This window comes from Tachypleus tridentatus, chromosome 12 (genome assembly GCF_004210375.1).
Source record: "Tachypleus tridentatus isolate NWPU-2018 chromosome 12, ASM421037v1, whole genome shotgun sequence".
In the NCBI taxonomy this organism is placed as follows: Eukaryota; Metazoa; Arthropoda; class Merostomata; order Xiphosura; family Limulidae; genus Tachypleus; species Tachypleus tridentatus.
The window spans coordinates 69,064,756-69,091,596 of NC_134836.1; the positions used below are offsets into that span (position 1 = coordinate 69,064,756).

Sequence of the window (26,841 nt, forward strand, 5' to 3'; positions counted from 1 at the left end):
ATGTAGGACAATGTTTTTGGTAAGCATTTTGAGTTTATCCTACTGCTGGTTATGCAGATTTCTATCACCATCTATACAGTAAAAATATTTAATAAAGATCACAACACCTTTTTAAATTCTATGTAAAATATAAAAGTCAAATTACATTTGTGAAATTGCCTACTTTTAAGTAGAGGAAACTGATAAAGCCAACAAATTTCATGGTATCATTAGTTATTCCACAGAATATAATTATTTACAAGTAGCTTCTCTTAGAAATTAAAACCAACAATCCTATCATGTACTTAAATGGAAAAATTCAATGAAAATATTTACATATGAAAGAGCATCCTAAACGTATGTCCTATTTATCCTGTATATTTTTATACGTATCCACTACAAATGTTTGGTACCTTCATTATTTTGTGCTATTTACATTTTTGACAAGCAAGTATATCTGCATACCTACTCCTTTAATACAGAAAAACTGGGAGATAGATAAGCTTACCAGACATGTAATTCATTACAAGAAACCAGGAGAGAAATGTGTCTGGTAGTTGATAACCTGAAATATATGTCAAGGGACATAATACTTTAGGTATAAAAATTTCAAATGAAAAATATTTTTTGTAAAATAAATAAATATCAGTATCATGAGAAAAAGTAACAAAAAGAAATATTCATTTAAGAATGCAAAAGACAATACATTACAATGCTTGTAAAGTGATGAAAATGAAATAGAAGTGAGGAGAAAGAAGAGAACATCTGATCTTATTTTCGAATAGCTAAACTCTGACAGAAAAATGTGCACAGGAAACATCAACAAGTCCTTAAGATAAAGAGTAGGGGAAACATCTTAGGCATAAGTGTCTGAACAATGATGACCACGAACAAGAAATTATGTCTTGAGAGTCATATAATACAAGTAACAGGAATGTGACAACTCACACAGTGAAATACAATGCCCAAACAACCATACATAGGCTGTCCCCCTGTTGGGGTGAGGGGTACACAAGGAGATGGTGCAAAAGAAAGGGATTACTGCCTGGAAAGAGGCAAGAGTTTATGGACAATACTCCATGATAACCTGCATCGGACAGAACAGACAGGCCCTGGATGAAAAACCAGGGCAATCTCATGTGTCAGACAAGAAACCAGACAAGTTTTACCATATGAAGGTGCAACACCCTGTCATAAAAGTGGACGATTGAGGTCAACTGAAAGAAACCATAAAATTGGGTGTTGCAAAAGTATTGAAGAGGGTTCAAAAGTTTAAAAACCCAACAGATAATTAAAGGGTGTAAGGGCCACTCCAAGGGTTTGTTTTGAATTTTGCACAAAGCTACAAGAGAGCTTAGCCTTCCCTAATTTAGAGAATAAAGGAAACGTAGCTAATCGTAACCACCCAATGCCAACTCTTGGGTTAGTCTTTTAACAATGAATAGTGAGATTGACTCTCAGTTTATGATACTTCCATGGCTGAAAAGGCAAACACATTCAGTGGAACAGAAATTCAAACCCTCAGACCATGAGTCAAGCACCCTAACTACCTGGCCATGCTATTCTGTGGGATAGTTCCTGACAAGACAAGAAAAGTGAATGATCACCAGATACAAATGTGAAGGACATGACATGTTATGAATTGAATATAATAATTGTAGGCCCAAGAAAGGAAATTCAGAGAAAGAAATCACAGGTGCCAGAAACAGATGCCTCCCTGGTGATTGGGTGAAGTAATGGCTGTATAACTGTTAGAGTAGATCATCATAAGATCCCCAAGCAACTATGACCAAACGAAAGGATGAAAATATGAAGACACACACTGTCCCCCCTTCCATACAGAAACAGAAGCATCAGTGAAAAGATGAAAGTTACCCCAAAGAGGGATCAGTATATCCAGGAATGTGGTGTAGATAAGAGAATGCAGGGCATGTTTCAGTGGTCCCCTAGAGTCTATTAAAGGAGATGCTTGTGTACATGACTATGTGGAACTAGGACTTCCAGGGAAGCAAGAGTCCCCAAATGCAAAAAAAAAAAAAAGTGAATTGTAGAGAAAAATTTCCATAGCACATATACACAAGGAAGAGGATTGAGCCCAACATGTGCAGTAGTCGAGTTAAACACCCAGGTAAACAAGAAACTATATTTGAAATATTATATCAGTAAACAAGAAAGCTCCCAAAGATAAGTGAAGGTAGCAATTGCCAGTTTCTGCCAAGACAGGTTCCACAAAAAGCCATACAACCACAGTATAATAGGAATGTGGGGAAAGATATCTGAAATATGTAGTTTGGTTAAACCAAGCCTGGAAGACAGGGTATAATATAGACCAAGAGAGCTGTACACACAGAACTGAGGAATAATGAAAATAGTGATTCAGAGATGATAAAAAAATGACAGGTTGAGAAACCAACTTTATGGGGACAACAAAAAGACTAGAATATAAATCCAGAGTAGAGTGGGAGACAGATTCTATAATTCCCCCTGTTAATAATGAAGATACAGAGGATCGGTGAGAAGTGGATAAAAAAGAGAACAATAAGAAAGGTAAAGTATGAAAAAAGAAGATTGAAATGATGAGATGGAACACACAAAGCCCCATGGTTGCTAGAGAAGAAAGAAGACTGGGAGATGAAGTGAGAGAGGTAGGCACTGATAGGACCAAAGTCTAGGACTGGTTCCAACATCTGAAAACTGTGACAACTAGCCTTGTAAGAAGGAAACAACAAACATAAGCAAGTGAATAAAAATAAAAAATTGTAACTGAATGTCACTTCTGAGTATGGATGTCAGACACAAATACCTACTAACCAGTGATTTGTAAAAACATGGAAATAATAATAAAAAACTGCAGACAAGAAGTCTAAACCCTGGATTCCAAAGAGTTGGGAGTAACCCTAAAGGCCAGAACTATAAAAACAATGGACAACACAAAGCACCTAGATATAAGATGGAGGAGTATGAACACCAAACTAAGGAAATACCAAAACAAAAAAATCAGAACAAAGACAGAAGAAAAAAATTAAAACTAAAGTAACAAACAAAGAAGAATAGAGGTCTTCATCAAAAGCATTGGAGTCACGATGACAAACATCAGTAAGGAGGTGAAAAACAGAGAGAGAAAAGATAGACAAAAACAAACAAATAGTGGGCAAGAATAGACAGAGAAAGAGGAGACCCTAAGCAGAAAAAGAAGATGTTGGGTATCATGAAATATAAAAGGGCTGAAGCAAATGTGTCAAAAAGATGAGTACGACAATACAGATGTGGGACAATACAGAGTTAGAACAGTAAGAAGTTGAATGATCAAAGATAATTTATAATGTGTAGTTTAAACAAAAATTAATATCACATACCTGATTCATGAGCACAGCAAACACAAAAAGTGCCATTTCATCCTCAGAGAGAGATAAGCCAGAAACAAATGCCAAATGTAAACCTCTCCAGTAGTTTTGATTTTATGAAATATATATTTTTTGTATCAATTCAAAACCCATCACACACACTGTTCTAAGATAAAATTTTACTCTGTTAAAACTCTGTGCAAATTCACTTTGTTTTATTGTTAAAAGGTTTCACTTAATATAGATTATAACTTTTAAAACAGTTTTTTTAATCAATTTACATATAATATTTGATGATTCTTTTCGGTAAGTTCCTTCACTTATTCATACAGTTACTTAAACTGATAAGGCCTAATGTGCACAGCCTATCCAACAGTGACCTTGTCTGTGAAATATCACGTGATATGATGAAGTGCTGTAAAGTGATTTTTTTGTAATTTATGATGTCTGTATCCTTTGGTAATATCTTCTAACAGGATATTTTACTAGTATCAGACTGTTCATATAGAGTTAACTGTTTAAATTCATCACTGAAAATATTGGAGTTTTATTCTAAATATACTACTTAATTTTATTTACTGATATAATGCATCAGCAAAAAATTACTAATTTTTCCAGGGAAATTAAACACTTATGTATAAAGAATACAGAAACATTCACATCATCAACACATGCTTCATATAAAAAAACTACAAAAGCCATCAATATCTGGAGAGTAAACAAAAATAATTCAAGTTAAATAAATCTGATAAATGTATTTATATAAACTAAAATCAAAATAAAATAACTCAAGAAACAAATACAAAATTGAAATACACATCCTTTACACAAATCACAACTGAAACTTCAATTCATCAAGTAATTATGATAGCAATCACAGTTTCTTCTCAGGTGGACTATTTCATTAAAATAAGTTATTTGATAAAATAAAAACAGAATCACTGTATTAACCTATTATTACTAATTTTCTTAACATTTTACAATCATCTCAACAAAACATCTGATATATTTACATCTTTTTTTCAGCAATCAAAAACTGAAGTACATTTTATCTAAGTAAATTGCTTCTTCAATGAGTAATGCCTCAGAAATGAAAAAAATATTATTAACTAAAATTCACTACTCACCATATTTATAAAATGAAACTGTTCCTGTCCCAAGTGTTTACTTTTCACAGGACTATAGTATAGTACTTACTGCTAAATATTGGCTGTTTCATAGTTTGAATAAAGTAATTTTAAATTTTAGAATGATAAAGTAAGTCAGTATAGGACATTAATGTGAACTCAAGTTAAATAAAGCTCACGTGGTTCACTCCAGTGATGTAAGGGTTGTAAAAAGTGAGCCTTTCACCCTGGTAGGTTAAACTATTAAAAAGTACTTCATTAAAAAACCTGGTTTTTCATGTGCAAAAGCCTTGTAATGTTTAATAAAGTCTACCAAATATAGTGAAAACACAATTAACATATTAGAAGCTAACAGTATGTAAACTGTAACAAGTAAAAATGGTTATGAGATTGGTCTCATGGACTTTGTTGCTGTTTAAAGGATAAATTAATTAACCCTCTCACTACAGGCCTTCCTATGGTTAGGGGCCAAAGGGGTTTCATCATCTTTGTAGACTTACATTCAAACTTTTAGTGACACAATTTTATGAATGTACTTCAGTAAGTTTGGTGTCACCTATAGTTCAAATTTTAGAATTACACATTAATTAATTTCTTAATTTAAAGATAAGTTTTACAACAAAGTTCTTGAATAGCAAATTTTGTGTGCCACCTGGTATGTTGATTGCAGTTTTGGTAGATATTAGATGTTTTTGATGTTCAAATATAACAACTATAGTTTCCTATGAATTAAAAATTCAAATTACCAATACTGAAAAGCTAGAGTGTAAATTAAGAACTTCCTGTCTTTTCTATTTGCAGAGTTATCACTAAATTTAACAAATCAAACCTGGTGGGTACTGCCCAAATATTCATTTTTGTAAGTACCTGCTTATGTTCACCTACTTCTGCCTCTAACATGTGAATAATCATTTGAAATATCAGTATACTTTCCTCCACATGGTTTACTCAGTCTTCAAAAAGTAGGAAGTTTTCAAAATTATTTGTCCTGCATCTTAATAGGAAGGGGAAAATAAAATGTTATCCAAAAAAACAGTACTTTTTTTTAAACCAAAATACATATCAGTTAGTAAGTCTGATAAATCACAGTGGAATGCTGCAATATTGATCGAGTAATTGGCAATACTTACTTATTTTGAAATGCATATATAACACCTAAAAATATCATTTTGTTGTATATCTTCCAGATGTAAAATATGACAAAGCTTAGCAAATTTAAATACATTAAAACATCCAGGTATTAAAAGTTCATAAACAATAAAACTGAAATTTCTGTTTCATGAGATTTTAATATATATTTGGTCAGATCAAATATCGTTAAACCTACATTACTTTAGATTCTAAACTTACATAAAAATACAGGTTTTATTACAGCAATAAAAAACTATAGCCAAGGAAACGTCAATTATTATAGGTAATGGTCTGAATTACATCAAACAACTTTTAAAGAAATAATACAATGTTATTAAAAAAAATAGAGTGAGAGAAAGAACAAGTATTAATCAATGTGTAATCAATGGTAATTCAGTTTAATGTTAACAGAAAATTAAAAGCTTTGAAGCTGTGACAGTATAAACTTTTAAGTTTAGTAATCTTTACACCAGTTTTCCTGTTTATAAAATTAGAAGATTTGATGAAAAGTTTTAGTTTTTGGATTACTTAAGTTAATGGCTTTTCTGCTTCTGTAAACACAGGACTGTATAAGGCCTGATGAAAATTACACTGTTTCAGTCAAGTACATTTTTACACGCCATGAAAATTTTACTTGGTAATACATTTATGCAATGTGGTCAACATGTATTCAAACTGGTACAAGAAACTTCAATGACTGTTAACTTCAGTCTAGAAGTTGCAGATCTTTATTTATTTAGACTAAAATTTCCTTACATTGCAAACCTTACTAGTCAGACTACAGTAAAGCTTTGCAGATATACAGATAATATTATACCAAATTATTAAGGTTTTCTGGGCACAGCTTTCTTTATATTGACTAGAGCTCACTCTAGAAAAAAACTTTTCTGATAGAAATAAATTAAACCAATTAGATTTAGATGTCACCATCGTTAATTGTGTTAAACTTTTAAAGTTATAATATTTTCATTTGTAAATAGGAATATTACAAACAAGTTATATTACAATATTTACTTATTTGATACAAAAGAATTTGTCCATCATTAAAAGGTTTTATAGATAGAGCACATAAATTCACTCACATTTTTTATAACTGTAGTTTTTCATTGGTTGGTTTGTCAACTGGTGGTTTCTGACACAAAGCAACAACACTCTCTGTGCAGATGAGTGGTAAAAATACTAAATTAAAATATTATACAAGTTAAAAATAAAGTTAAAAACCAAATAATGTTCCAAAGGCAGCTAAAAAACTTAAATAGAATTAAAAAGGCCAATGTCTCATAAATATTTGAAAACACAAATAGGTTCGACAGTGTCACCATTGATAATGACATTGTCTAAGATCAGAGGTAAACCTGTGAAAATGCATGTCTAAAATGGCACCATCACTTAGATTCATAACAGCACAACATAAAAGTAAGCTATTGATACTTGAATCTCACAAAAGCCACATATTGGTGGATCAGTCCCAAATAAAAAAAAATATTGATTATTAAACTGTGACAGTGCATAGCCTAGCCAGGACAACTTCTCATTCCAATCCTTACTGGAACAAGATGGCCAAAGAGAAACAGAAGATTTGATTTAGAAAAACTTATGACATTGCTCATTCCAAGATGACTGCTAACTGGAACAAAGCTGAGCCTTGAATACAGCAATGTAGTCCATATACAGAACAATCACAGCAGTGACAGCACCAGAACAGACTGACTTAGTGTCAGCAAACTCATTCCTGTGAATACCAACATGGCCAGTTATCCAGAAAAACTGGATGTGAATAGAAGATAGAAGAAAAATAGGCCAGCCAATGTTGAATATTGCAAGAACAAGGTGAGAATTAATACAAAGCGATTTTCTGACCAGTAGAGAGTGAAAAGAGTTGGCATAAATAGTACAGTAAGTGAACTGCGTAGCTTCTGTATCATCCAGAACAAGAGAAATGTCATACAACTTGACAGCAAACACGGAAACTGTAGAGGGGATTTTGTACGAAACCACCTAACTACAACAAACCATGGCAGATCCTATAGACTTAACTGATTTCAAACCATCTGTATAATTGGAAATGGAAAAAAGGTTTAAAAAATGTTTGGTAATCAATTGGAAGTATCAACCTTCCTCAGATAACTCAGAGAAAGGTAACAGGCAGAGGTGGTAATAAGACATAGTGTGGTGGACTGATCGGTGGAGACAGCAACGTCAATCCATGACATACCGAACTCAGACAGCTACACCTATCTATGAAGACAAAAAGGAAGAATAGCAGACTGTATATTCCTGAAAAGTATAGCCAGTGAAACCCAGTGTACACACTCTGAACTGGAGACGTATGGAAAGACCCTGTTCAGGGCTGAAGTCTCAGATTGTAAATAGGGTACAGCATCTTCAAGGCCAAGGTCCTGGCATAAACATAGATACGAGACAAATGGTCCATTTTGAACAAAAAATCAATCTGCTCCACAAGAGGTGGAAGAGAGGTTGTGAAAATTGAAGATGTTCAGTGCTCTTGTACACTTTGTATTTGAGTCGGTTGGTTAAGTGTATATTTGACAGTTATACATGGTCAGAAAGGCATTGTAAAGTAGTGAAATCAAAAGCAGCCAAATGGGAAATGTTTATAAAACTGAGGCTGCGCTAAAATAAAAATTGTAATTGTATTTCAGAATCTGCAGTTATTTTGTACTTTCAACATTTTTTTCACTATTTTCATGAAAGCTGGTGTTATGGTAGAGAAGATAAGAGAGCAAGTTTAAAGTTCTATGAAAAATAAAAAAAAATCTTATACATTTAGAAGGTATTATAAGTAATGTAAATTAAACATAAAAACCATGAGGTGAACAAAAGTAATTTTGTTCTCAGCATGAAAAATTACACTTTACACAAAATTACTTGACAGAGAATTCAAAAATTACTGGATAAATGTTTTGTAAAAGCAATTTACTTAAAATATAATTTCAGTTTACAAAAGGCTTGTAATGTTTACATAAAAATTTGCCAAAACTTATGATGATACACTTAGTATATTTAGAACATTACAGTAGTTTATGTAGTTTCATGATTACATGGATATTACAAAACCGGTCAGAATGACCAAGTCCATATACAGACTTAATGGAGTATAATTTAATTGATAATGAAATATGTATGTCGATCACAATCAGAAGCCTAAATGTTTTAGTTTGAAGTGCATTTTAATTCTTTAGATACACTTACCATTTTGGAAACTTCTAGTAAGCCCAATTTTCTTTTCACTTTTGATAAAACACCACCAGTGACTTCATCAGGAAAACTGCTCTTGATTGGATGCTGTAAAAAATTACTTTTTCTAAATTTACTTGTCACACTTAATTTTAAACATAAGTGAGGAATAAAATCAGGGAGAATGTTTATAATACATAATATGTAGTTTGTTTTTCAATGCCCCATAATTAATCTTTTTGTTAAAATACAGTTTACTACTAATTATTTGGTATTGGATACTTTTGAATTAATGTGGTTTATTACCTCAGACGCATTTCAGTTACATTCTTAACCATAATGTTGGCAGGTCTTTCTACAATTTTATATCAAGTCATATATCTTTATTGAATAAATTAAAATAAATAAATATTATAATCTTAAAATCTTTTTCTATGGGTAAAGATTAAGTATAGAAAATCTTATTGGTTTACATTAAAAAAATTATTAATTCAAATTCTGCTAAACATTTATGAAACAAAAAATAACTTCTGAATTACAAGATGTCAAGTGCTTCTAGGATCAAACTGCTTCATGAGAAAGATAATCAATATATCTTGCTCTGATCCACCAAATACTTTTCAAGTAGTCTACAGCTTTGGTCTTCTTACACAAGAAGGAATAGTGATGTATAAAGGATTGTTCACAGTGATGCAACTTAAAGTGATTATCAAGTAAAATACAGGAAGTTATCTTTCTATTCAAGTCACTAGTTAATCCTCAATAGTCTTCACTTAAAATATTGTGTGAGTTTTGTCTGAGTAATGACACTAATTTGTTGTAAATTGTTCACACAACAGCTACTAAAATTACTCCAGGGATAAAACGTTATATTAAGATTTCTTCAGAAAAGAGCAGCAGACAGGGTTTTCAGTATGTTTAAGAGTAAGTGGGTGATACTAATGAATCAGGCAAGTAATCCTGCTAGTGTACTATGTTGTGCTGGCTTATGACTTTACATCATATTTTAGGCACAATACCTTTAAGAAGATCCAGAGGCATGCTCCCACAGAAATATTTAAAATCAGAAACACCATTCTCTCTATTTTCTGGTCTCTTTCAAATAAGGGTATAAAAAGTGTTTAAATTTGCAATAAACAAGTGATTTAGCATTTTCTGAATTACGTGTAAAACATCTTTTCATAAATGTCATAACTCTTCTCCCTTCAGTAACATGAAGATGCCTTTGAAGTAGGCAAAACTTTTTGGTAAATATAATTTGTTTTGGGCAGTGGATGGGGTGGTTTGATTTATTGACTGAATCCAATGCTATATGACTATTTTTTAATTTTGTATGAATGAGTAGAGAATGCCCATTAAGCACATACTACAGACCACACAATCTACATTACATTTTTCTCTCTCACAATAAAGTATTTAAAATTACTTTAAAACATATTCCTTTAATTAAGGACTTGAAAAGATCTGTTAAAATAATGTTGACGACTGATATTTTACAAAATAAAAAAAAACTGGTTGATAAGGTATATACAAAACCAAAGTAATTAGATAGAATTAGGTAGATTCTCTGTTATCAACTGAAGTAGGCGATTGACTGGCCTGGCAACTAATGAAAATCATGTTAAGAACCTTAAAAGAAAGAAGAGATTTTATTGAAATATATAAATTTATTCAGAAAGAATGAATGTGTCTTGATTTCTTGTAATTTATCTGAAGACCAAAGGATAAGAATATACAAGTTTAGGATTTTAAAAAGACATACTAGATTTCAGGTAAGGCCAATTTTATCTTCTTAACAGGGTGTCATGCATAAACAATAAATTATCACTAGCATTAGTGTGCACCAACATCTTGCAACATGGGAATAGATAATTTCTTGTAAAATGAAATGTGGGTTTACCTTTATTTCTTTCAATGCGAGAGTGCATAGGAACAGCTCTGATAGATCAAATGGTTTCTTGTTGCTAGTGGTGTACTATTATGTTAATAATCATTAACTTTCTTTTTTTAACATGCTATAAAGTTGATGGCTCTTTCAATCTTAACTGAAGGTGTAATGTAACCTTTTCAAATCTTACATACATATCCTCTTTTCCTTCTACACTTTATATCGAATATAAAAAAAAAGCCCCAATTTCATAAGTTTCTTGAGAATGTTTAATACTTGAAACAAGTTAAAAGATAAACCTATTCTTATATGATAACCCATCCATCCTAATAGCCTTTTTCCTATACAATACATAACAATACTCAATATTTTACCTGAGATAACGGAATCATACCTGTACATAATACTCAAAATTAAGCCTAAATAGTGATTAAAACAATGAAATTGTCTTCCTAACTTTATATGTTTTAATATCATGATTTGGAAATAGATTTTGTTTTTTAAAGCCAAAGATATTTTTTTTCCTCTGCTGAAAATGTATTTCTGATCGATAGTTACCTCTTCTCACATAAATAGCTATTCCTGTTCATTGCTGCCCTCTATCTGAACAAATGTTTTTGAGCATGCCATGAGACTTGAATCTCCTACTTATCTGGAACTGACTGATTATCATGCATCTTTTATGGAAATCATTATGTGACAACTCTCCACCAATAAATGTGTGACATACTCTCTTGATATATGTGACTCTCTATTCAATTCTATCAAACTACAACTCAAAGTTTCAGCAAAACTATGGATTCACTGGTTTCTAATGAGGGGAAAGGGGAAAGTGTGAAAAGAGACAACAACCTATCAGAAATACATTTTCAGTTTTGGAATATTAAAACTTCTGATACAGTACATTACCTCCACTCCTCATGCTGAATAAGTGGAGAGTCTGGTGTAATGGAAAGAAAGAAGCATTTTTCAAAAGTAATTGAAGGTTACTGCTTATGAGAAGATCTTTGGAATTGAGAATTTGAAGTGGAAGACCACACCACTTATGGAACAGGTATGGTCTTTGCTCATATTTAAGAAACTCAATCCCAGAAAACATCAAAGTGGGTAAGATATAGAGTGGCTATAGTACAATGGACTGTACACGGCTAGTCAATTACAATCCATGCTCCAGGCCACTGAGAACTGACATTAACATGGAGTATGAAACAGGACCATACTGGCAACAAGTCAACTACAAATCAAAACACAGCCACCTGGTGAGGGTAGGAAAAAATTTCATACCATCTTCACCACAAGTCCATAAGAACAGAAGGAATTTCAGACACGTGAGAAATTGATTGGTCGATATGGGAATGCAACATCCGAGACTGAAAGGATGTCTACTAAATGTAAACCATCTCTCCAAAACTTTAAATTGACAGGAATTGCCCCGAGTGCAGTAACATCCTCAGAAGATTAACATCAAGGAATAATAGAAAAGGAAGAATCATAGTAAGCTGTGAATACCTCCACCTTGACCTACAATAAGAATCTGGTAAGAGTATAAAGGAGTCAAGAAACAGACATTTGTACTACATGTGTGAGGACTTGTGCTGATTTTGTCAGCTCTAAATCTAAACCTAGCTACTTGAAACCAAGGTCCACATAAAGGTAGGATGAGTGACATCAATCTAAGGGGTAAACTGCAATTTTGATGACTCATTCACATGTTACACAGTGGACAGTATCATGCTATATATATCAGATGAACACCACTGTTCTACTTTCATCTGAAAGGTTTTATAACCATTTATATGTATATATGTCATTGTTATTGCCTTAATATATTCAAGAAAATGCTAAAAGCAAAAAAAAAAACATGTGCGGAGGGTATGAACTGGAAATAACAAACACCTCATTATAGTAGGAAAAGAGAGGTGTCCCACAAAAATACCCTAAATATAAATGGAACATAGAAGGAAGGAAACTGAATGTAAAAATTAACTGTAGGCATGCCAATAGGGTAAAACAAAGCTAAAAACCAAGCTGGGGATAAAAATGTATAGTTTTAGAAGAGATTTAAATAACATAAAATCAGAAGTAAAATCTGCTGATGGTACACTAAGACATAAAGAATTAAAGCCTGTACATTGTGAGGCTTGCAATTATCCATTCTAAAATAAGTAACAAAAGATTATCATGATATAATGACATGAGAAGGGGAATATACTGTGAAACATGTTTAATAAAATAACTGAGATAGGCAAAGTAAATTCTGCAGTAGAGGCTTGGGAGGCCATCTATGAGAAGGTGCAGGAGAAACTGTTTAACTGTTGGTCATCTGAAAATGGGTTCAATCAGTACAGAAGGAAGGTGAGCGATACTGAGAGCAGGTAACATGATCCCATTCCACATAATCCCTCACACACAAAATTAATGGTAAAGAATAAATTATAAATTATTTTATAATTATGTATAAAGTCATGTATAATTATTTAACTGTTTGGTTGATTTAGTGTTTTATGGCACAAAGCTGCTGGGCTATCTGCACCAAACGTCCAGTAAAAAGGTAAAAGTAAATGTAGTAAAATTCATAAAAGGAAATGAAGGTAAAACAAAACAGCATTGAAAAACATAAAGACAGTAAAACCAATATTGCCGTCTAGTCTACAATGTTAAGAGAAAACCAGAGTAAAAGAAGTTGTAAAAGACTTTCTGGAACATAATAGTAATTATCATAACCCACCAGGAAGACTAACAGGTAAGTACAAGAACCACCATCAGTCACCTGAAGTTGGCCTTTTCAGTCCTGGTGTCAAGTTATTTAATGTTACAGCCATTTTCTACTTTCAAATCGAACAATAGAGATTGTGACTCTAAAAAGGGAACCACAATAAAGAAGGTTTAATGAAGGAATATAAAACACTTAAATGATGGCCGTTAAAAAAATTAAAACTTTATCAAGGTGGACAGAGTTACCGTCACCAATAACACTGTCTAGTGTTATGGAAAAACCTTGGGACAAAACATGTTTAAAATAGTGCGTTGGTTCAGAGTCGTAACGATGGCAAGAAAGTAAAATGTGACTTATTGTGATCTGAGTGTTACACAGACAACACATTGGTGCATCAGTTCCAGATAAAAGAAAACGATGAGTTAGAAAACTGTGACCAATGCGTAGTCTATGCAGAACAACTACCTCCTTCCGATCCTTACAGAAGCAAGAAAGCCAAAGTCCAATATATGGTTTTATTTGGAAAAGCTTGTTTTCACGTTGCTCACTCCAGCTGGCACGTAGCCGAGCCTTGAAAACAGGGCCATAGTCCATGTATGGAACAGACACAGTGGTGATAGTGCCAGAGCAGATAGATTTAGCTGCCGTGTCTGCAAGCTCGGGGCCTGGCATGGCCAAGCGCGTGAGGCGTGCGACTCGTATTCCGAGTGTCGCGGGTTCGCGCCCGCGTCGCGCTAAACATGCTCGCTCTCCCAGCCGTGGGGGCGTATAATGTTACGGTCAATCCCACTATTCGTTGGTAAAAGAGTAGCCCAAGAGTTGGCGGTGGGTGGTGATGACTAGCTGCCTTCCCTCTAGTCTTACACTGCTAAATTAGGGACGGCTAGCACAGATAGCCCTCGAGTAGCTTTGTGCGAAATTCCAAAACAGACAAACAAACAAAATCTGCAAGCTCGTTCCCGCGAATACCAACGTGGCCTGGTATATAGAAAAACTGGATAGAAGTAGATGTTAAAGAGAAATGGGCCTGTCGGTTTTGAATATCGGCGAGAACAGGGTGTGAACCAACGTGAAGCGATTCCAGGGCCAGTAGAGAACTAAGCAAGTCAGTATAAATAGTGCAGTTGGAGTACTGCTTAGCTTCAATATGAGCATTAACCATCCTCTCTAAGGTCTTACAGAGACAGCTCGTCAAAGTAATTGGACGGTAGTTTGAAGGAATCTTGGGATCTTTCCCAGGCTTAGAGAAAGATAAGATAATAGCCTGGCGCCAGGCATTAGGAAGAATATTCTCCTGCCAGATCTGGTTAAAAAACAATTAGAAGAATATCAAGAGAAGCAGAAGATAGATGGTGCAGCATGTCACAGTGTATATCATCTGGTCCAACAGATGCATTGCCAGACTGATGAAGGGCCATTTTCAGTTCCACCAGTGTAAAGGGACGATTATAGTCAAAGAGATAGTCAGTTTGAAAGTAAAGAAGTGAATGCTCTGCCTGGAGTCTTGATGGCCAGGAAGGTGGAGGAACAAGCAGAAGTGCTAGATACCCGGCAAAACCTTTCACCTGGAGTATCGGCGATGCTCCAGACATCAGCTACCTCTTGGCCATCAGAGAGTAAGATCGAGAGGGAGACAGAATTGTAGTGCCCACTAACCTTTCGAACCCTGTCCCATATGACCTTGGAACTGGTGGTAGAAGATATGTTAGTTGTGAACTAAATCCAAGATTCCTTCTGGCTTTGACTCTTATCCACCTAGCATGAGCACGGGCCTGTTGGAAAGAGATGCGGTTTGAAAGTGTGGGATATCTACGGAAAGTATCCCAGGCCCGTTTTTGAGCCTTCCGTGCCAAGTGGCGGGCAGGATTTCACCACGGACGAGGATATAGTGGAAAACGTGTCGAGGTTTTTTGGAATACACTGAGCAGCTGTTTGTATAATACAGTCAGTTACTGCTGCCACACAGTCGTCTATTTGTGGCTGACATACAAAGGCAGGATAAAGTTCTGCGAGAGCAGTGAAAGTGAACCAGTCTGCCTGATCCAGCTTCCACCAGAGCACGCGGGTAGGGTGGCATCGACCACGGCCAGTCTCTCTCAAAGGTATAGGAAAATGATCACTGCCTAGTGGATTATTGTCAACCCTTCATGAAAAATGGGAGAATAGTGAAGGAGAACAAATTGAGAGATCAATAGCAGTAAAAGACTGGCTAGGTGCATGAAAATAAGTAAAAGAACCAGTGCCTGAACAGAAAGGTTGTGATCAGAGAGCATACGCTCTACAGAGCGACCCCTCCCATTAATAACAGCACTTCCCCAGAGAGGATGATGTCCATTAAAGTCCCCCAGGATTAGAAAGGGAGACGGCAACTGTTCAACGAGAGCATCAAGGTCTGATTGATCATATGTCTCTCCAGGTGACAGAGAAAACAAACATTGATGGTATGACCCAAGGAAACACGGATGGCTACGGCCTCCAAGGGTGTGTCAAGTGACAAAGACAGGGTGGGCACATGCTGATCAACCAACAGTGCCACCCCCCCCCTATGCACTCGTCCATCACACAGTCTGTCCTTTCTGTACAAAGAAAACCGCCGAAAGGTGACTGTAACGGCAGGTTTCAGAAGTGTTTCCTGTAAGGAAAGACATACAGGATGGTAGGAATCAAATCAGTGTTTTGATGTCATCCAGATTAGAAGGTAAACCTCGACAGTTCTATTGTATCAAGGTGGCCATTTTTAATGACGTGTAGATGAATTAGCTGGAGAGCCCTTCTGTTAACGACCACGTCTTTTTTCCTTACTGTCCTTATGCGGGGGAGGTCTATCGACCTCCATAAATCCTGCCCTGGGGTCAATTGGGCAGGTCTCTGTTGTTGGTATGGAAATCCAGTAACTAAGGACGCGAACGAATGATTGTTTTGCATTTTGGGGTGGGTGAAAAAGATGTATCTGAAGAAATACCTGTATCTGGAACCAAAAAATGTGGATCGTGGGGTTTGTTGGAATGTAAGGGAGGTACAGAGATGGATGTAGAAGTTGATTGATCAACTTTTTTAACCATGGAGGTCATAAGGCTATTCATTTCTTTAGAGAACGATTCTCTTGGAGGTACAGATAGATCTGTCTGCACTCCCACTGTAATTGTGAAACGAAGTGCAGCAGTATATGTTCAAAATGAAGTGGTGGACAGCAATTTCAGAGCCTCAGGATAACTGATGTTATGAGTCATTTTAAAACGCTGCACCTCTTTTTCCTACAACAATTTAGGGCAGGAACGAAAGTAGGAAGGGTGAGAACCATTGTAGTTGACACAATGTGGGTCCATTTCACACTCATAGGCATCGTGGCCCATGCCATAACTCCTCGTGATGAATTCAAGGTAGCATGAGGGGTAACCTCAATCGGTACATCTTCAATTGTCTTTAAATTCAAGAGGAGTTCACTGTGTTGGGATGTGGATGTTTCAACCAATATGTCTCCAGATCAAGCTTCTTTACTGACTTTGGAGAGTCAACAAATCCCTCCAGTCCCTTCTGAATAAAAACGAGGGACATTTTCCCTAAAGGTTTTTCTGAAAGAGAATGTAGGATGAGAAAATGAGGTATAACTGGTGGTACAGACGTTGAAGATTGCTGATCAGATTCTTCAAGACGTGGTCGTTTACCTGTTGACTATTTTTATTTGGAGGATCCATTAGAAAAAAATTTCGGTGCCTACTGACCCCACCCACCATGGAGACCTACGTGGGGACGCACTGCAATGCCAAACAAGAACACTGCAGCAATGCCAGGGTTTCACAAGCACTATACCCAAACACCAGCATCAGATACAATATCCACAATACCTGTTGAGAACATCTAATATAGGTACTTGGTGCCCGAGCCTAAGTGAACCAGCCGATTGACCCACAAGGGGACCACCACAAGGCCGCCCGTCTACATGAATTGAAGGCCAAAGCGGTGTGTTAGGGTTGGACCCCTCAACTCCCTGGATCCTCTCCTCCCCTTCACGAGTCACCACGCTTGGTAAACACGAGGGTTGGTTGTTTTTGAAATTTGCTCAAAGCTACTCGAGGGATATCTGTGCTAGCCGTCACTAATTTAGCAGTGTAAGAATAGAAGAAAGGCAGCTAACCATCACCACCCACTGCCAACTCTTGGGCTACTCTTTTACCAACGAATAGTGGGATTGACCGTAACATTATAAAGCCCCCACGGCTGAAAGGGCGAGCATGTTTGGCGCGACGGGGATGCGACCCTCAGATTATGAGTTGCACGCCTTAACACGCTTGGCCATGCCGGGGCAAACACGAGAGTGGATGTTTAGATCCCAGAGAAGGTAAATTGAAAGAACAGAACCTTCTCTGGGAGATCCCCTCACCACGTATAGGAATCCACACCGAGGGGAATAACGACGGAAGAATCAAAAGTGTTGGAGAAGTCAATAATCTTATAAAACTGTTACTTTTCTCACAAAGTACTTTTCTTCTCACATTTATTCTCTCCTTGTAAGTAATTTGTCATTTTGATAAAAGGATTAGACATAGGTTAAAGTGGTGAATGCAGGATTTTATTGTGCGTAAAGCAGCTGAGAAAAAAATTTACGAAGATGTATAAACAATGCCTTGTTTAAATGTTGTGAATATGATCTCGGTAAAAGTTATATATTCCATTTGAATTTATAACTAAAATAGGATAAAAAATGAATTATTTCAAACATTGAAATGAAGTATTAGATAAACACAGAAATCTCTTCAGTGTTTCCAAGTATAAGGTAGTAGATGGACAGAAATCAAAACAAACATTATAGTTTATGACGGCGAGTGGGCTCAAACAAGAAAGGTTTTACTCTGATAGTTAAATCAGGGTTTGTGTTTGTATTCGACAAGGTTGAAGTGAAATAAATATGATTTAATATTTTCATCAAGTAACATATTAGTTATGTCGAGAAAACCCATTTGTAGAGAAAAAAATATATGCAAAAACGGCTTGTTTGGGTTGAAAAATTTTTTTTACGTAGAGGAGCGAACAACGTTTCGACCATCTTCGGTCATCGTCAGGTTCACAAAGAAAGGAAGAGGTAACTGACCGGAAGCTGACCGCATGTTTGAAAGGGGTTGTGTATCTAAGTGTCGGAATGTAGAGGACGTACTTAGATATTTGAATATATAATTTTATATTATTTATTTTATTGTTATTATTTGTAATATTATTTTAAAAATAGGTATAAAGGTGTTCCTTTACATTGGTTTATTTTGGGTTTAAGTTGTTGTATAAGTAAGGCTTCTTTAATTTTGCATTTGTTTATGTTTGTTTCTTTATTCAGCATTTGAGTGTTTTCTATGGTTAATGTTGTGTTTATTTGACTTGCAGTGTTCGAAAACGTGTGAAGGTGACTTTTTATGTTCTCTGAATCTGGTTTCCATTTTTCTACTTGTTTCTCCAATATAGAAGCCGTGGCAGTTATCACATTGTGTCTAATAAATAATGTTGGTGTGGTGTTTGTCAGTGTAGTTTTTACATAGTATAGACCTCAGTTTTGTGTCTGATTTTTGAATAAATTTGGTATTAACTGGAATGCCATATTTTGTTACTAGTTTTTGCCAAATGTTGGTTATTTTTCTGCTGATGTCGGGAATATATGGTATGTAGCAGTATATGGTTTCGTGATTTTTTTATTCGTGAGATATTTACTTTTGTTGGTTGATTTTGCTTTTTGTCTAGGTATGACTCTCATGCACATATTAGATAGCCTATCAGAAGTCATAGTGGTGTGAAGTCATGTATTAAAAGAATGAAAAAAGAGAACAGAAGTTCAGATTTGCAACAACCAACTGGTAAAATTGCCAAAATGTAAAATAATTATCTGATGTTTGGAAAGAATATTTCATCAGAAGATTCACAAATGAGTTGCATCACAAATTCAATACTGATTTTGTTGTTCGTATAAAGTTATATAACTCACTGATCAAGACAGTTGGATATGGATGAAGAAACCGCCATTTTGAAAAATATATTTGTCAGTGCTTGAAGTTCATCATAGTCCTCCTTTATCGTGACATCTAGTATCAACGAGCATAGCATGTTTTCTCCAAAGCGTGACTTCCAGACATTATATTTAGAAAATAATTTACCATATTGTGTTTCTAATAGTCAGAGGTTCTTGTTTCAGGGCTATTAGAGCGATGCATCTGATGACAACATATAATTCTGGGACATGTTTCTTCTGAATCTGCAAACCGTGCTAATTCTTTGGTATAAACAATGGAAAGCCAATAATCAACAGAGGCTTAAAGGTTTACTTAAAAATCATCTGATCTACTTTTGAAAGCCTAAATAAACATCATATAGTTTACCCTGAAGACATGACACTATTGGAAATATTGGTTCAAAATATTCCTTGCAACGATAAAACTGAAGATATGCTCAAAGTTGGTAAATGTATGACATAGCCCATTTGTCTTGCTTCATGTTTCTGATGACCAACTCTAGCTCTCTCCTTCAATATGAATATCTGGGTGACTAGAGGGTTGGAAAATTCCATCAAATGTTCTGACAACGTAGACATAAAGCTCTTCAATTGTGTCAAAAGTGGTGTATCAGTATGCCTATTGCGTTTTTCTAAGTTTTTTCTCAGGAGTGAAATCAACAATTACATTTTGAAATAACATTTTGGGTTTGGGTGATTTGTCAAATATTTAAAATTACTACTGACATGAATCCATCATATTCATAGTCACAACCATGGCATATTCTACTCAAACTGATAGAATTTCACACTCAGTGGAAAAGATTTCATTCGCTAATAATGCGTTGTGAGGACATTCACGGAAGCCCATTAAACATGGAAACAATTTGTATTATTTCGTTTTGTATTGTTTTATCAGTGTGCGTGGCATTTTGTGGACTTCAAAGGTGTTATTCTTTCAAAATGGGGTTGTGCTTTGACGTTGTTTTGAATTTGTTTTTGAATTTCGCGCAAAGCTATTCGAGGGCTATATGCGCTAGCCGTCCCTAATTTAGCAGTGTAAGACTAGAGGAAAAGCGGCTAGTCATCACCACTCACTGTAACTCTTAGGCTACTCTTTTACCAACGAATAGTGGGATTGAGCGTCACGTTATAAAGCCCCCACGGCTGAAAAGGCTAGCATGATTGGTGCGGCGGGGATGCGAACCCTCGACGCTCAGATTACGTGTCTCACGCCTTAACACACCTGGCCATGCCGGGCCGTGCTTGGACGTGAGACAAACTTGTGCAATAAAATTACTTTAATTGTGAGCAGCAACCTCTGTGTATTTGATCTTGTCATCTCGATGCCTTCGTAAACCTATCTGCCTTCTTACACAATATAAAACAGGACCAACTATGGTTAGGAGGATTTCTTTATAATTTTTTACAGGGCCAGCAGTAATTGAATTAATAATTAAGTCGCCTCGAGGTCCAGGATCATATGCTTGAGATTTATTGTTGGATGCACACTGAATGCTTTCATGGCAGTAGGCCTTCGATTCACGACTGATCATTGACTTTTTGGACTTACTGAAGTTACTGAGTAAGTCTTCACGAAAACATCCAAGTTTTGTTTATCCACTTTCTTTTGCAAAAGTAGAACACGAGAGAGACACCATTTACCTTTGTAACTAGTTTGATTGCTTTAAGAAAGTCACTTGTAGTCATGAAACCACATCAGTTGAAAAGGAAGTCTTAAATTTTGTCCTATTTTGAACATTTTATTGTCAAACTTGTAATGTGGGGAAGGCTTCCAGTTACGTTCCATAAATTCCACTGTCGATAAGTCACTCATCTCTCTCTCTCGGTGTTTGGGTATGATATGTTCATACCCTGGAGGGTCAGGTTCTCTTTGACCTCTTCCTCCTCCCCGTACTTATGTGGTCTTGCAGTATTGAAATTTGTAATTATTTTACTTTTAAGTCAGAGTGAAATGAATATTATTCTGATACTTTTCAGGGCGATGTCCATATATTGTGGTACATATATGATTGTTATTTTGCTCTATCAGCAGAATGTCAAGTTTGTTGGTAGCACTTTTTTAAAATTAATTTTTATTATTTTTTATGTTTAAAATATAAATTGAGTGGGGAGAGATGTTTAGGACTAACTTCATCATGTATGAGGTACCTATCCACTTCGCACAGTAATTCATTTTTCATCCAATTTTTATCGAAGTACGTTATTGTACTATGTAGGAGTCTATCTGGTATGGTTGTTATGTTCGAGTATTTGTGAATGAACTGAGATGATATAGTTCTTGGAACTCTGTATGCAGTTGTGGGGAGTGTGTTTTGGATTGTTTGTAGTTTGGTTTTAATTATTTTATTGCTTACAGTTATCCATGCTGGAGCTGCATAATCTATTACAGGTCTAATATATGTTTTATATATTTTTAGTATGTTATCTGTAGATGCTCCACTGCTTTTGCCAGTTAGACTCCTAGCATAGTTAGTTCTTCGCCAGACTTTAGATGGGGCAGTCTGAAGTAATGTGCCATCCATACATATTTCTGGCTATTGTTTTTTGTGTTTTGTCAATTTCGTAAAGACTACGAGTTGTGTTTTTGCTGTTTATTTTTATTCTATAATTTTGAGAGTATTCGCTTATTCTATTTAGTTGCGGTTTTAGAAAGATGACTCGTATTTCATATCTTCACCTGGAGATTTGTTTTTTGTTTATTGCTTCAAGTAGTTTTGTTTGTTTGTTTGTTTGGGAATTTCGCACAAAGCTACTCGAGGGATATCTGTGCTAGCCGTCCCTAATTTAGCAGTGTAAGACTAGAGGGAAGGCAGCTAGTCATCACCACCCACCGCCAACTCTTTTACGCGCTTGGCCATGCCAGGCTTGCTTCAAGTAGTTCTTGTGGAGATATTTCTTTCGTTAGTATCATGTTTTCATAGTTTGTGATAGGTCGTGTGTTTGATTAATTATGTTTATTGGGAAAATTGGTTCAAATTGTTTTTTATTGAAAAAAAATTATTATATACTAAAGTATATGGTTGGTGACTTTATTGTAGAAATATGTATTCATATCTGGATCAGTGAGTTTTAAATGTCTTTTGAAGTTGAGCTTTGAAAGCTTTGGCTTTTTTTTATTTGTGTGTGCTATTGTATTATTGTGTTTGTTGACACTTGTTTGTTTGTTTTGAATTTCGCGCAAAGCTTCACGAGGGCTATCTACACCTCTGTTGAAACGTTTTCATGAAGTGTAGATGCAATATCTCTTGCTAAAGTTGTCTTTTATTTGTAAAGTATAAGAACTGATTCCTAAGGCTGCGTTGTAGCTCTCTGTTGATTTGCCTTCATAGCATGTTTCATCAGATTTTGGAGTACTGCTCAGTTCAAAATGAAATAGGACACTTACTTTAGTTAGAGGTCCGACAGACTTGATAAATAACTGAAAAATAAAACACGTGAGTATATAACATCAGTAACACTATTTAAACCAAAAACACAAGTAAAATGCTAGCTAATTATTTATTTCAGCACGGGTTCGGTCCATTGGACCTGCATCATAACCATTTTGTGCTCGTAATATTTTTCATGCTATAAAACTTAAATTTGTAAGCATTTGTTCACTAAATGTTGAAGAATATCAGTAAACATTATAGGGCTTTAATATGCAAAATATTAGATTGTATTGTTAAGTCTCAAGATTTTTAAATATTGTTTTTCATATGCCTTTTTTATTTTCGCATGTTTAATATTATTGAACATACAAAGTAATTTTCAGTTTAAGAATTAAATTAGTTTATGCAAAGAAACTTTTCAAATTTGACATACAAAATCATTATAACCTCCAGCTAATTATCAAACGTTAAGAAAAACTTTATATTGTTCCTGTTATTTTAACTATAGAACCTGTCTACGAGTTCGGTAGATTTCGCCAACCTCGTAGCTACCACAAAGTTAGAAAATTAAATTACTTTGTTTTTTCCGTTCTACAGTGACAACAAATTTTAACATGAAATAATAAATATTTAGTTTTAAATATCTTAAACTTCATAATATTACGCACATTTATATATCTTATTTTCATTACACTGATCTTTCAGCCGTATCTGGCAATTATGCAATGACGTGGCACACGTGTATTCATTGTATCCAAGAGTATCAAACTGGCCTTTACAGTGTGACACGTCTTGGCTGTGTATACATTATATTTAATAAAATGTTTTAAATAGTAGTAAGTTATTTTGTTTCAAAATTGAACAGTGAATAAAGAATTACAAAAAAACAATTATCTCTTCTACTTACGAAGCTGGTTGCTGTTTGCTACAGGTTGCTAGGCCTTGTTAAATTTCATACTTGGAAGATGTGAAACGAAATAATCTTTATTAGGTTTTATATATACATTTTGAAATAAACAAAAATTCATAAATTAATTTACTAATGCCATATAATTTATCAAGCTTTATATATAAACTGTATTTGGATCTAAAAAATATGAAACTTCGAGCTCATTTGTCTCACCTATTGAAATCTTCCATGAAAATAACGGTTTCCCGCGTAAATATGTGTAAAGTGCCAGAGAATCACGTGGGGGATATTCTAAGCTTTTAATTGGTTATTCACAGGTCGTGCTTTATAGATATTAGTCAGTTAGCTCACGACGTTTAATAATTCATGTAATCGTTTGTTTGTTTTGTTTTTGGAAATTCGCACAAAGCTACTCGAGGGCTATCTGTGCTAGCCGTCCCTAATTTAGCAGTGTAAGACTAGAGGGAAGGCAGCTAGTCATCACCACCCACCGCCAACTCTTGGGCTATTCTTAATTGACCGTCACATTATACACCCCCACGGCTGGGAGGGCGAGCATGTTTAGCGCGACGCGGGCGCGAACCCGCGACCCTCGGATTACGAGTCGCACGCCTTACGCGCTCGGCCATCATGTAATCAAGTATTAAGCATTCATTAAGTAACACATTCAAAAACATAACTCTCCTATATCTGTCACTGTCTTATCAGTTGCCGAGCCGACATTATTTTAACGTGAAGAGGAAAGTACAACGGAAACTTTGCCGAGGTAAAGGTTTGTAAAACACCGGGTTAAGGTCGGTTCGTCTGTTACATTTTACATGTCTATCAGTCGTTGGTTTTCCCTTTGTCAAACATCGGCACACTTTATTCTTAACAGCAGATGTCTTGTCAACTGTTACCCTTAGTATATTCTTCTTTGAAACACCAGTCAAAGTAACGATCTCTGATACGTTATTTCTGCTAGAGATATAAACACTATTATACCTTTATTCTTATTTGTTGCTTGACGGACTAAACATGATGCGACTACATCCGCGCATTAATGCGGTACAAATAGCCACGTAATCAGTTTGTTTTGTGTAGGAAAATCAATGGAGAGCTATTCCAATTTGTTTTTTTTTGTTTTTTTTTTTTTGGAATTTCGCGCAAAGCTATTCCAGGGCTATCTGCGCTAGCCGTCCCTAATTTAGCAGCATAAGACTAGAGGAAAGGCAGCTAGTTATCACTATCCACCGTCAACTCTTGGGCTACTCTTTTACTAGTGAATAGTGGGATTGACCGTACATTATAATGCCCCCACGGTTGAAAGGGCGAGCATGTTTGGTGTGACGGGGTTCGAACCTGTGACCCTCAAATTACGAGTCAAACGCCTTAACCCACCTGGCCATGCTGGGCCTTCCAATTGGTGAAGAAAGCTTCTAATAAATTAAACTTAAACTATTATTATTTTTAGATAACATACAGTGGTATATTGAATGAACTAAATTATTTCTTACTTTACTTGGCACATTAAATGAATTTAAACATCTATAGTTTCATTTTACAATACGTAATGCTTTACAGTTGTTTTTTACGTCATATTTTACAACACAATTTTTGCACATTTGATAGCATTTAATATGTGTTTTGCTTGATTCAAAGAATTTATGCTAAACACGTTAAAAATAAACTAAAATAATCCAACATCTTAATACCATTTGATTAATGGCTAACGACCCAACATTTAGAAAAAAAATTAGTATTACTGCTGTTATTTTAAAATTGCTAAATAACTGGAACGTTGAGGGAGGGGAGGTATTTCATCCACAAACTTGATGATAAAACATTCTGTTATAATTTATTTGGCACCCCAATGGCTCTGCGGTATGTCTGCGGATTTACAACCCTAAAAACCGGGTTTCGATACCTGTGGTGGGCAGAGCACAGATAGCCCATTGTGTAGCTTTGTGCTTAATTCAAAACAACAACAACAACAATAATTTATTTGTTCTGTTGAATTTTGTGCAGTGTTACTCGGTGGCTATCTGCACTAGTTGTCCCTAATGTTGAAGAGATAGACGAGATAGCAAGCAGATTGTCAACACCGCCAACTCTTAGGCTACTCTTTAACAACGAGTAGTGGGATTGACCGTTTATAACAACGGCCCACACGACTGAAAGGGCAAGCATGTATCAACAATATCACACATCATAGCTTTACTCGGCTAATATAACGTATATTGTAGAACATGTGAAATATTGAAACGTAGGCTTAGATGTATCAACAGTGTCGTTTGTTTGTTTTGTTTTTCTTCATTTCGCGCAAAGCTACTCGAGGGCTATCTGTGCTAGTCGTCCCTAATTTAGCAGTGTAAGACTAGAGGGAAGACAGCTAGTCATCACCACCGACCGCCAACTCTTGGCCTACTCTTTTACCAACGAATAGTGGGATTGACCGTAACGTTATAACGCCCCCACGGCTGAAAGGGCTAGCATGTTTGGTGCGACCGGGATTCGAACCCGAGACCCTCGGATGACAAGTCGAACGCCTCAACACATTGGGCCATGCCGAGTCCAACAGTGTCGTACAATAGAACTGTTACTTGACTAATATAAAGTATGTTGTAGAACACGTGAAATATGGGAAACTTAGGCTTAGATGTATCAATAATATCACGCACCAAAGCTATCACTCGGCTAATATTATGTTGCTAGAAAAATAATGGCGGATTTTGAATGTCAACTTTAATAAAATTTTTAAAAACAGTCAAAAGCTACCTTATGAAACAAAAGTAAGAACCTAGTAAATCTATACACTTTTGTCAACGAGATATTATACCATGACAATAAAACCCTGAAGTCCTAGGACTTAAAAATTCTTTAAAGCTATTCTCTGTTGCTGCTTTATTCTTAAATCTTTTGTCCATTAGAAAGCTGTTCAAGTGTTTGAAAAAGTCTGGGGCTAAGGAGGATAAGGCAATCCTCTGTAGCCCAATTCACTGAGCTTCTGGAGCGTCATTTGAACAACGTGTGACCAATCATTATCATCAAGTAAGATTGGTTCTCTTCGACTGTCCAATGCTGGTATTTTTTCACACAACTTTCTATGCATTACTTTCAATTCTTGACAGCAAACCTCCACGGTGATATTCTGGCCATGGCTTAGCGAGCTGTAATGGATAATACTGACGGCAGACAACCATACA

General features: G+C 35.5%; 1 long non-coding RNA gene across 1 annotated transcript; it reads right to left on the reverse strand.

Annotated features, from left to right (window-relative positions):
• Positions 1-5,115: 5,115 nt before the first annotated feature.
• On the reverse strand, positions 5,116-8,881 carry LOC143235831 (uncharacterized). The gene is made up of 3 exons (XR_013019382.1): positions 8,795-8,881; positions 6,664-6,736; positions 5,116-5,444 (listed from the first exon to the last, which is right to left on the reverse strand). It is a non-coding gene; the product is annotated as an uncharacterized LOC143235831 (long non-coding RNA).
• Positions 8,882-26,841: the final 17,960 nt, after the last annotated feature.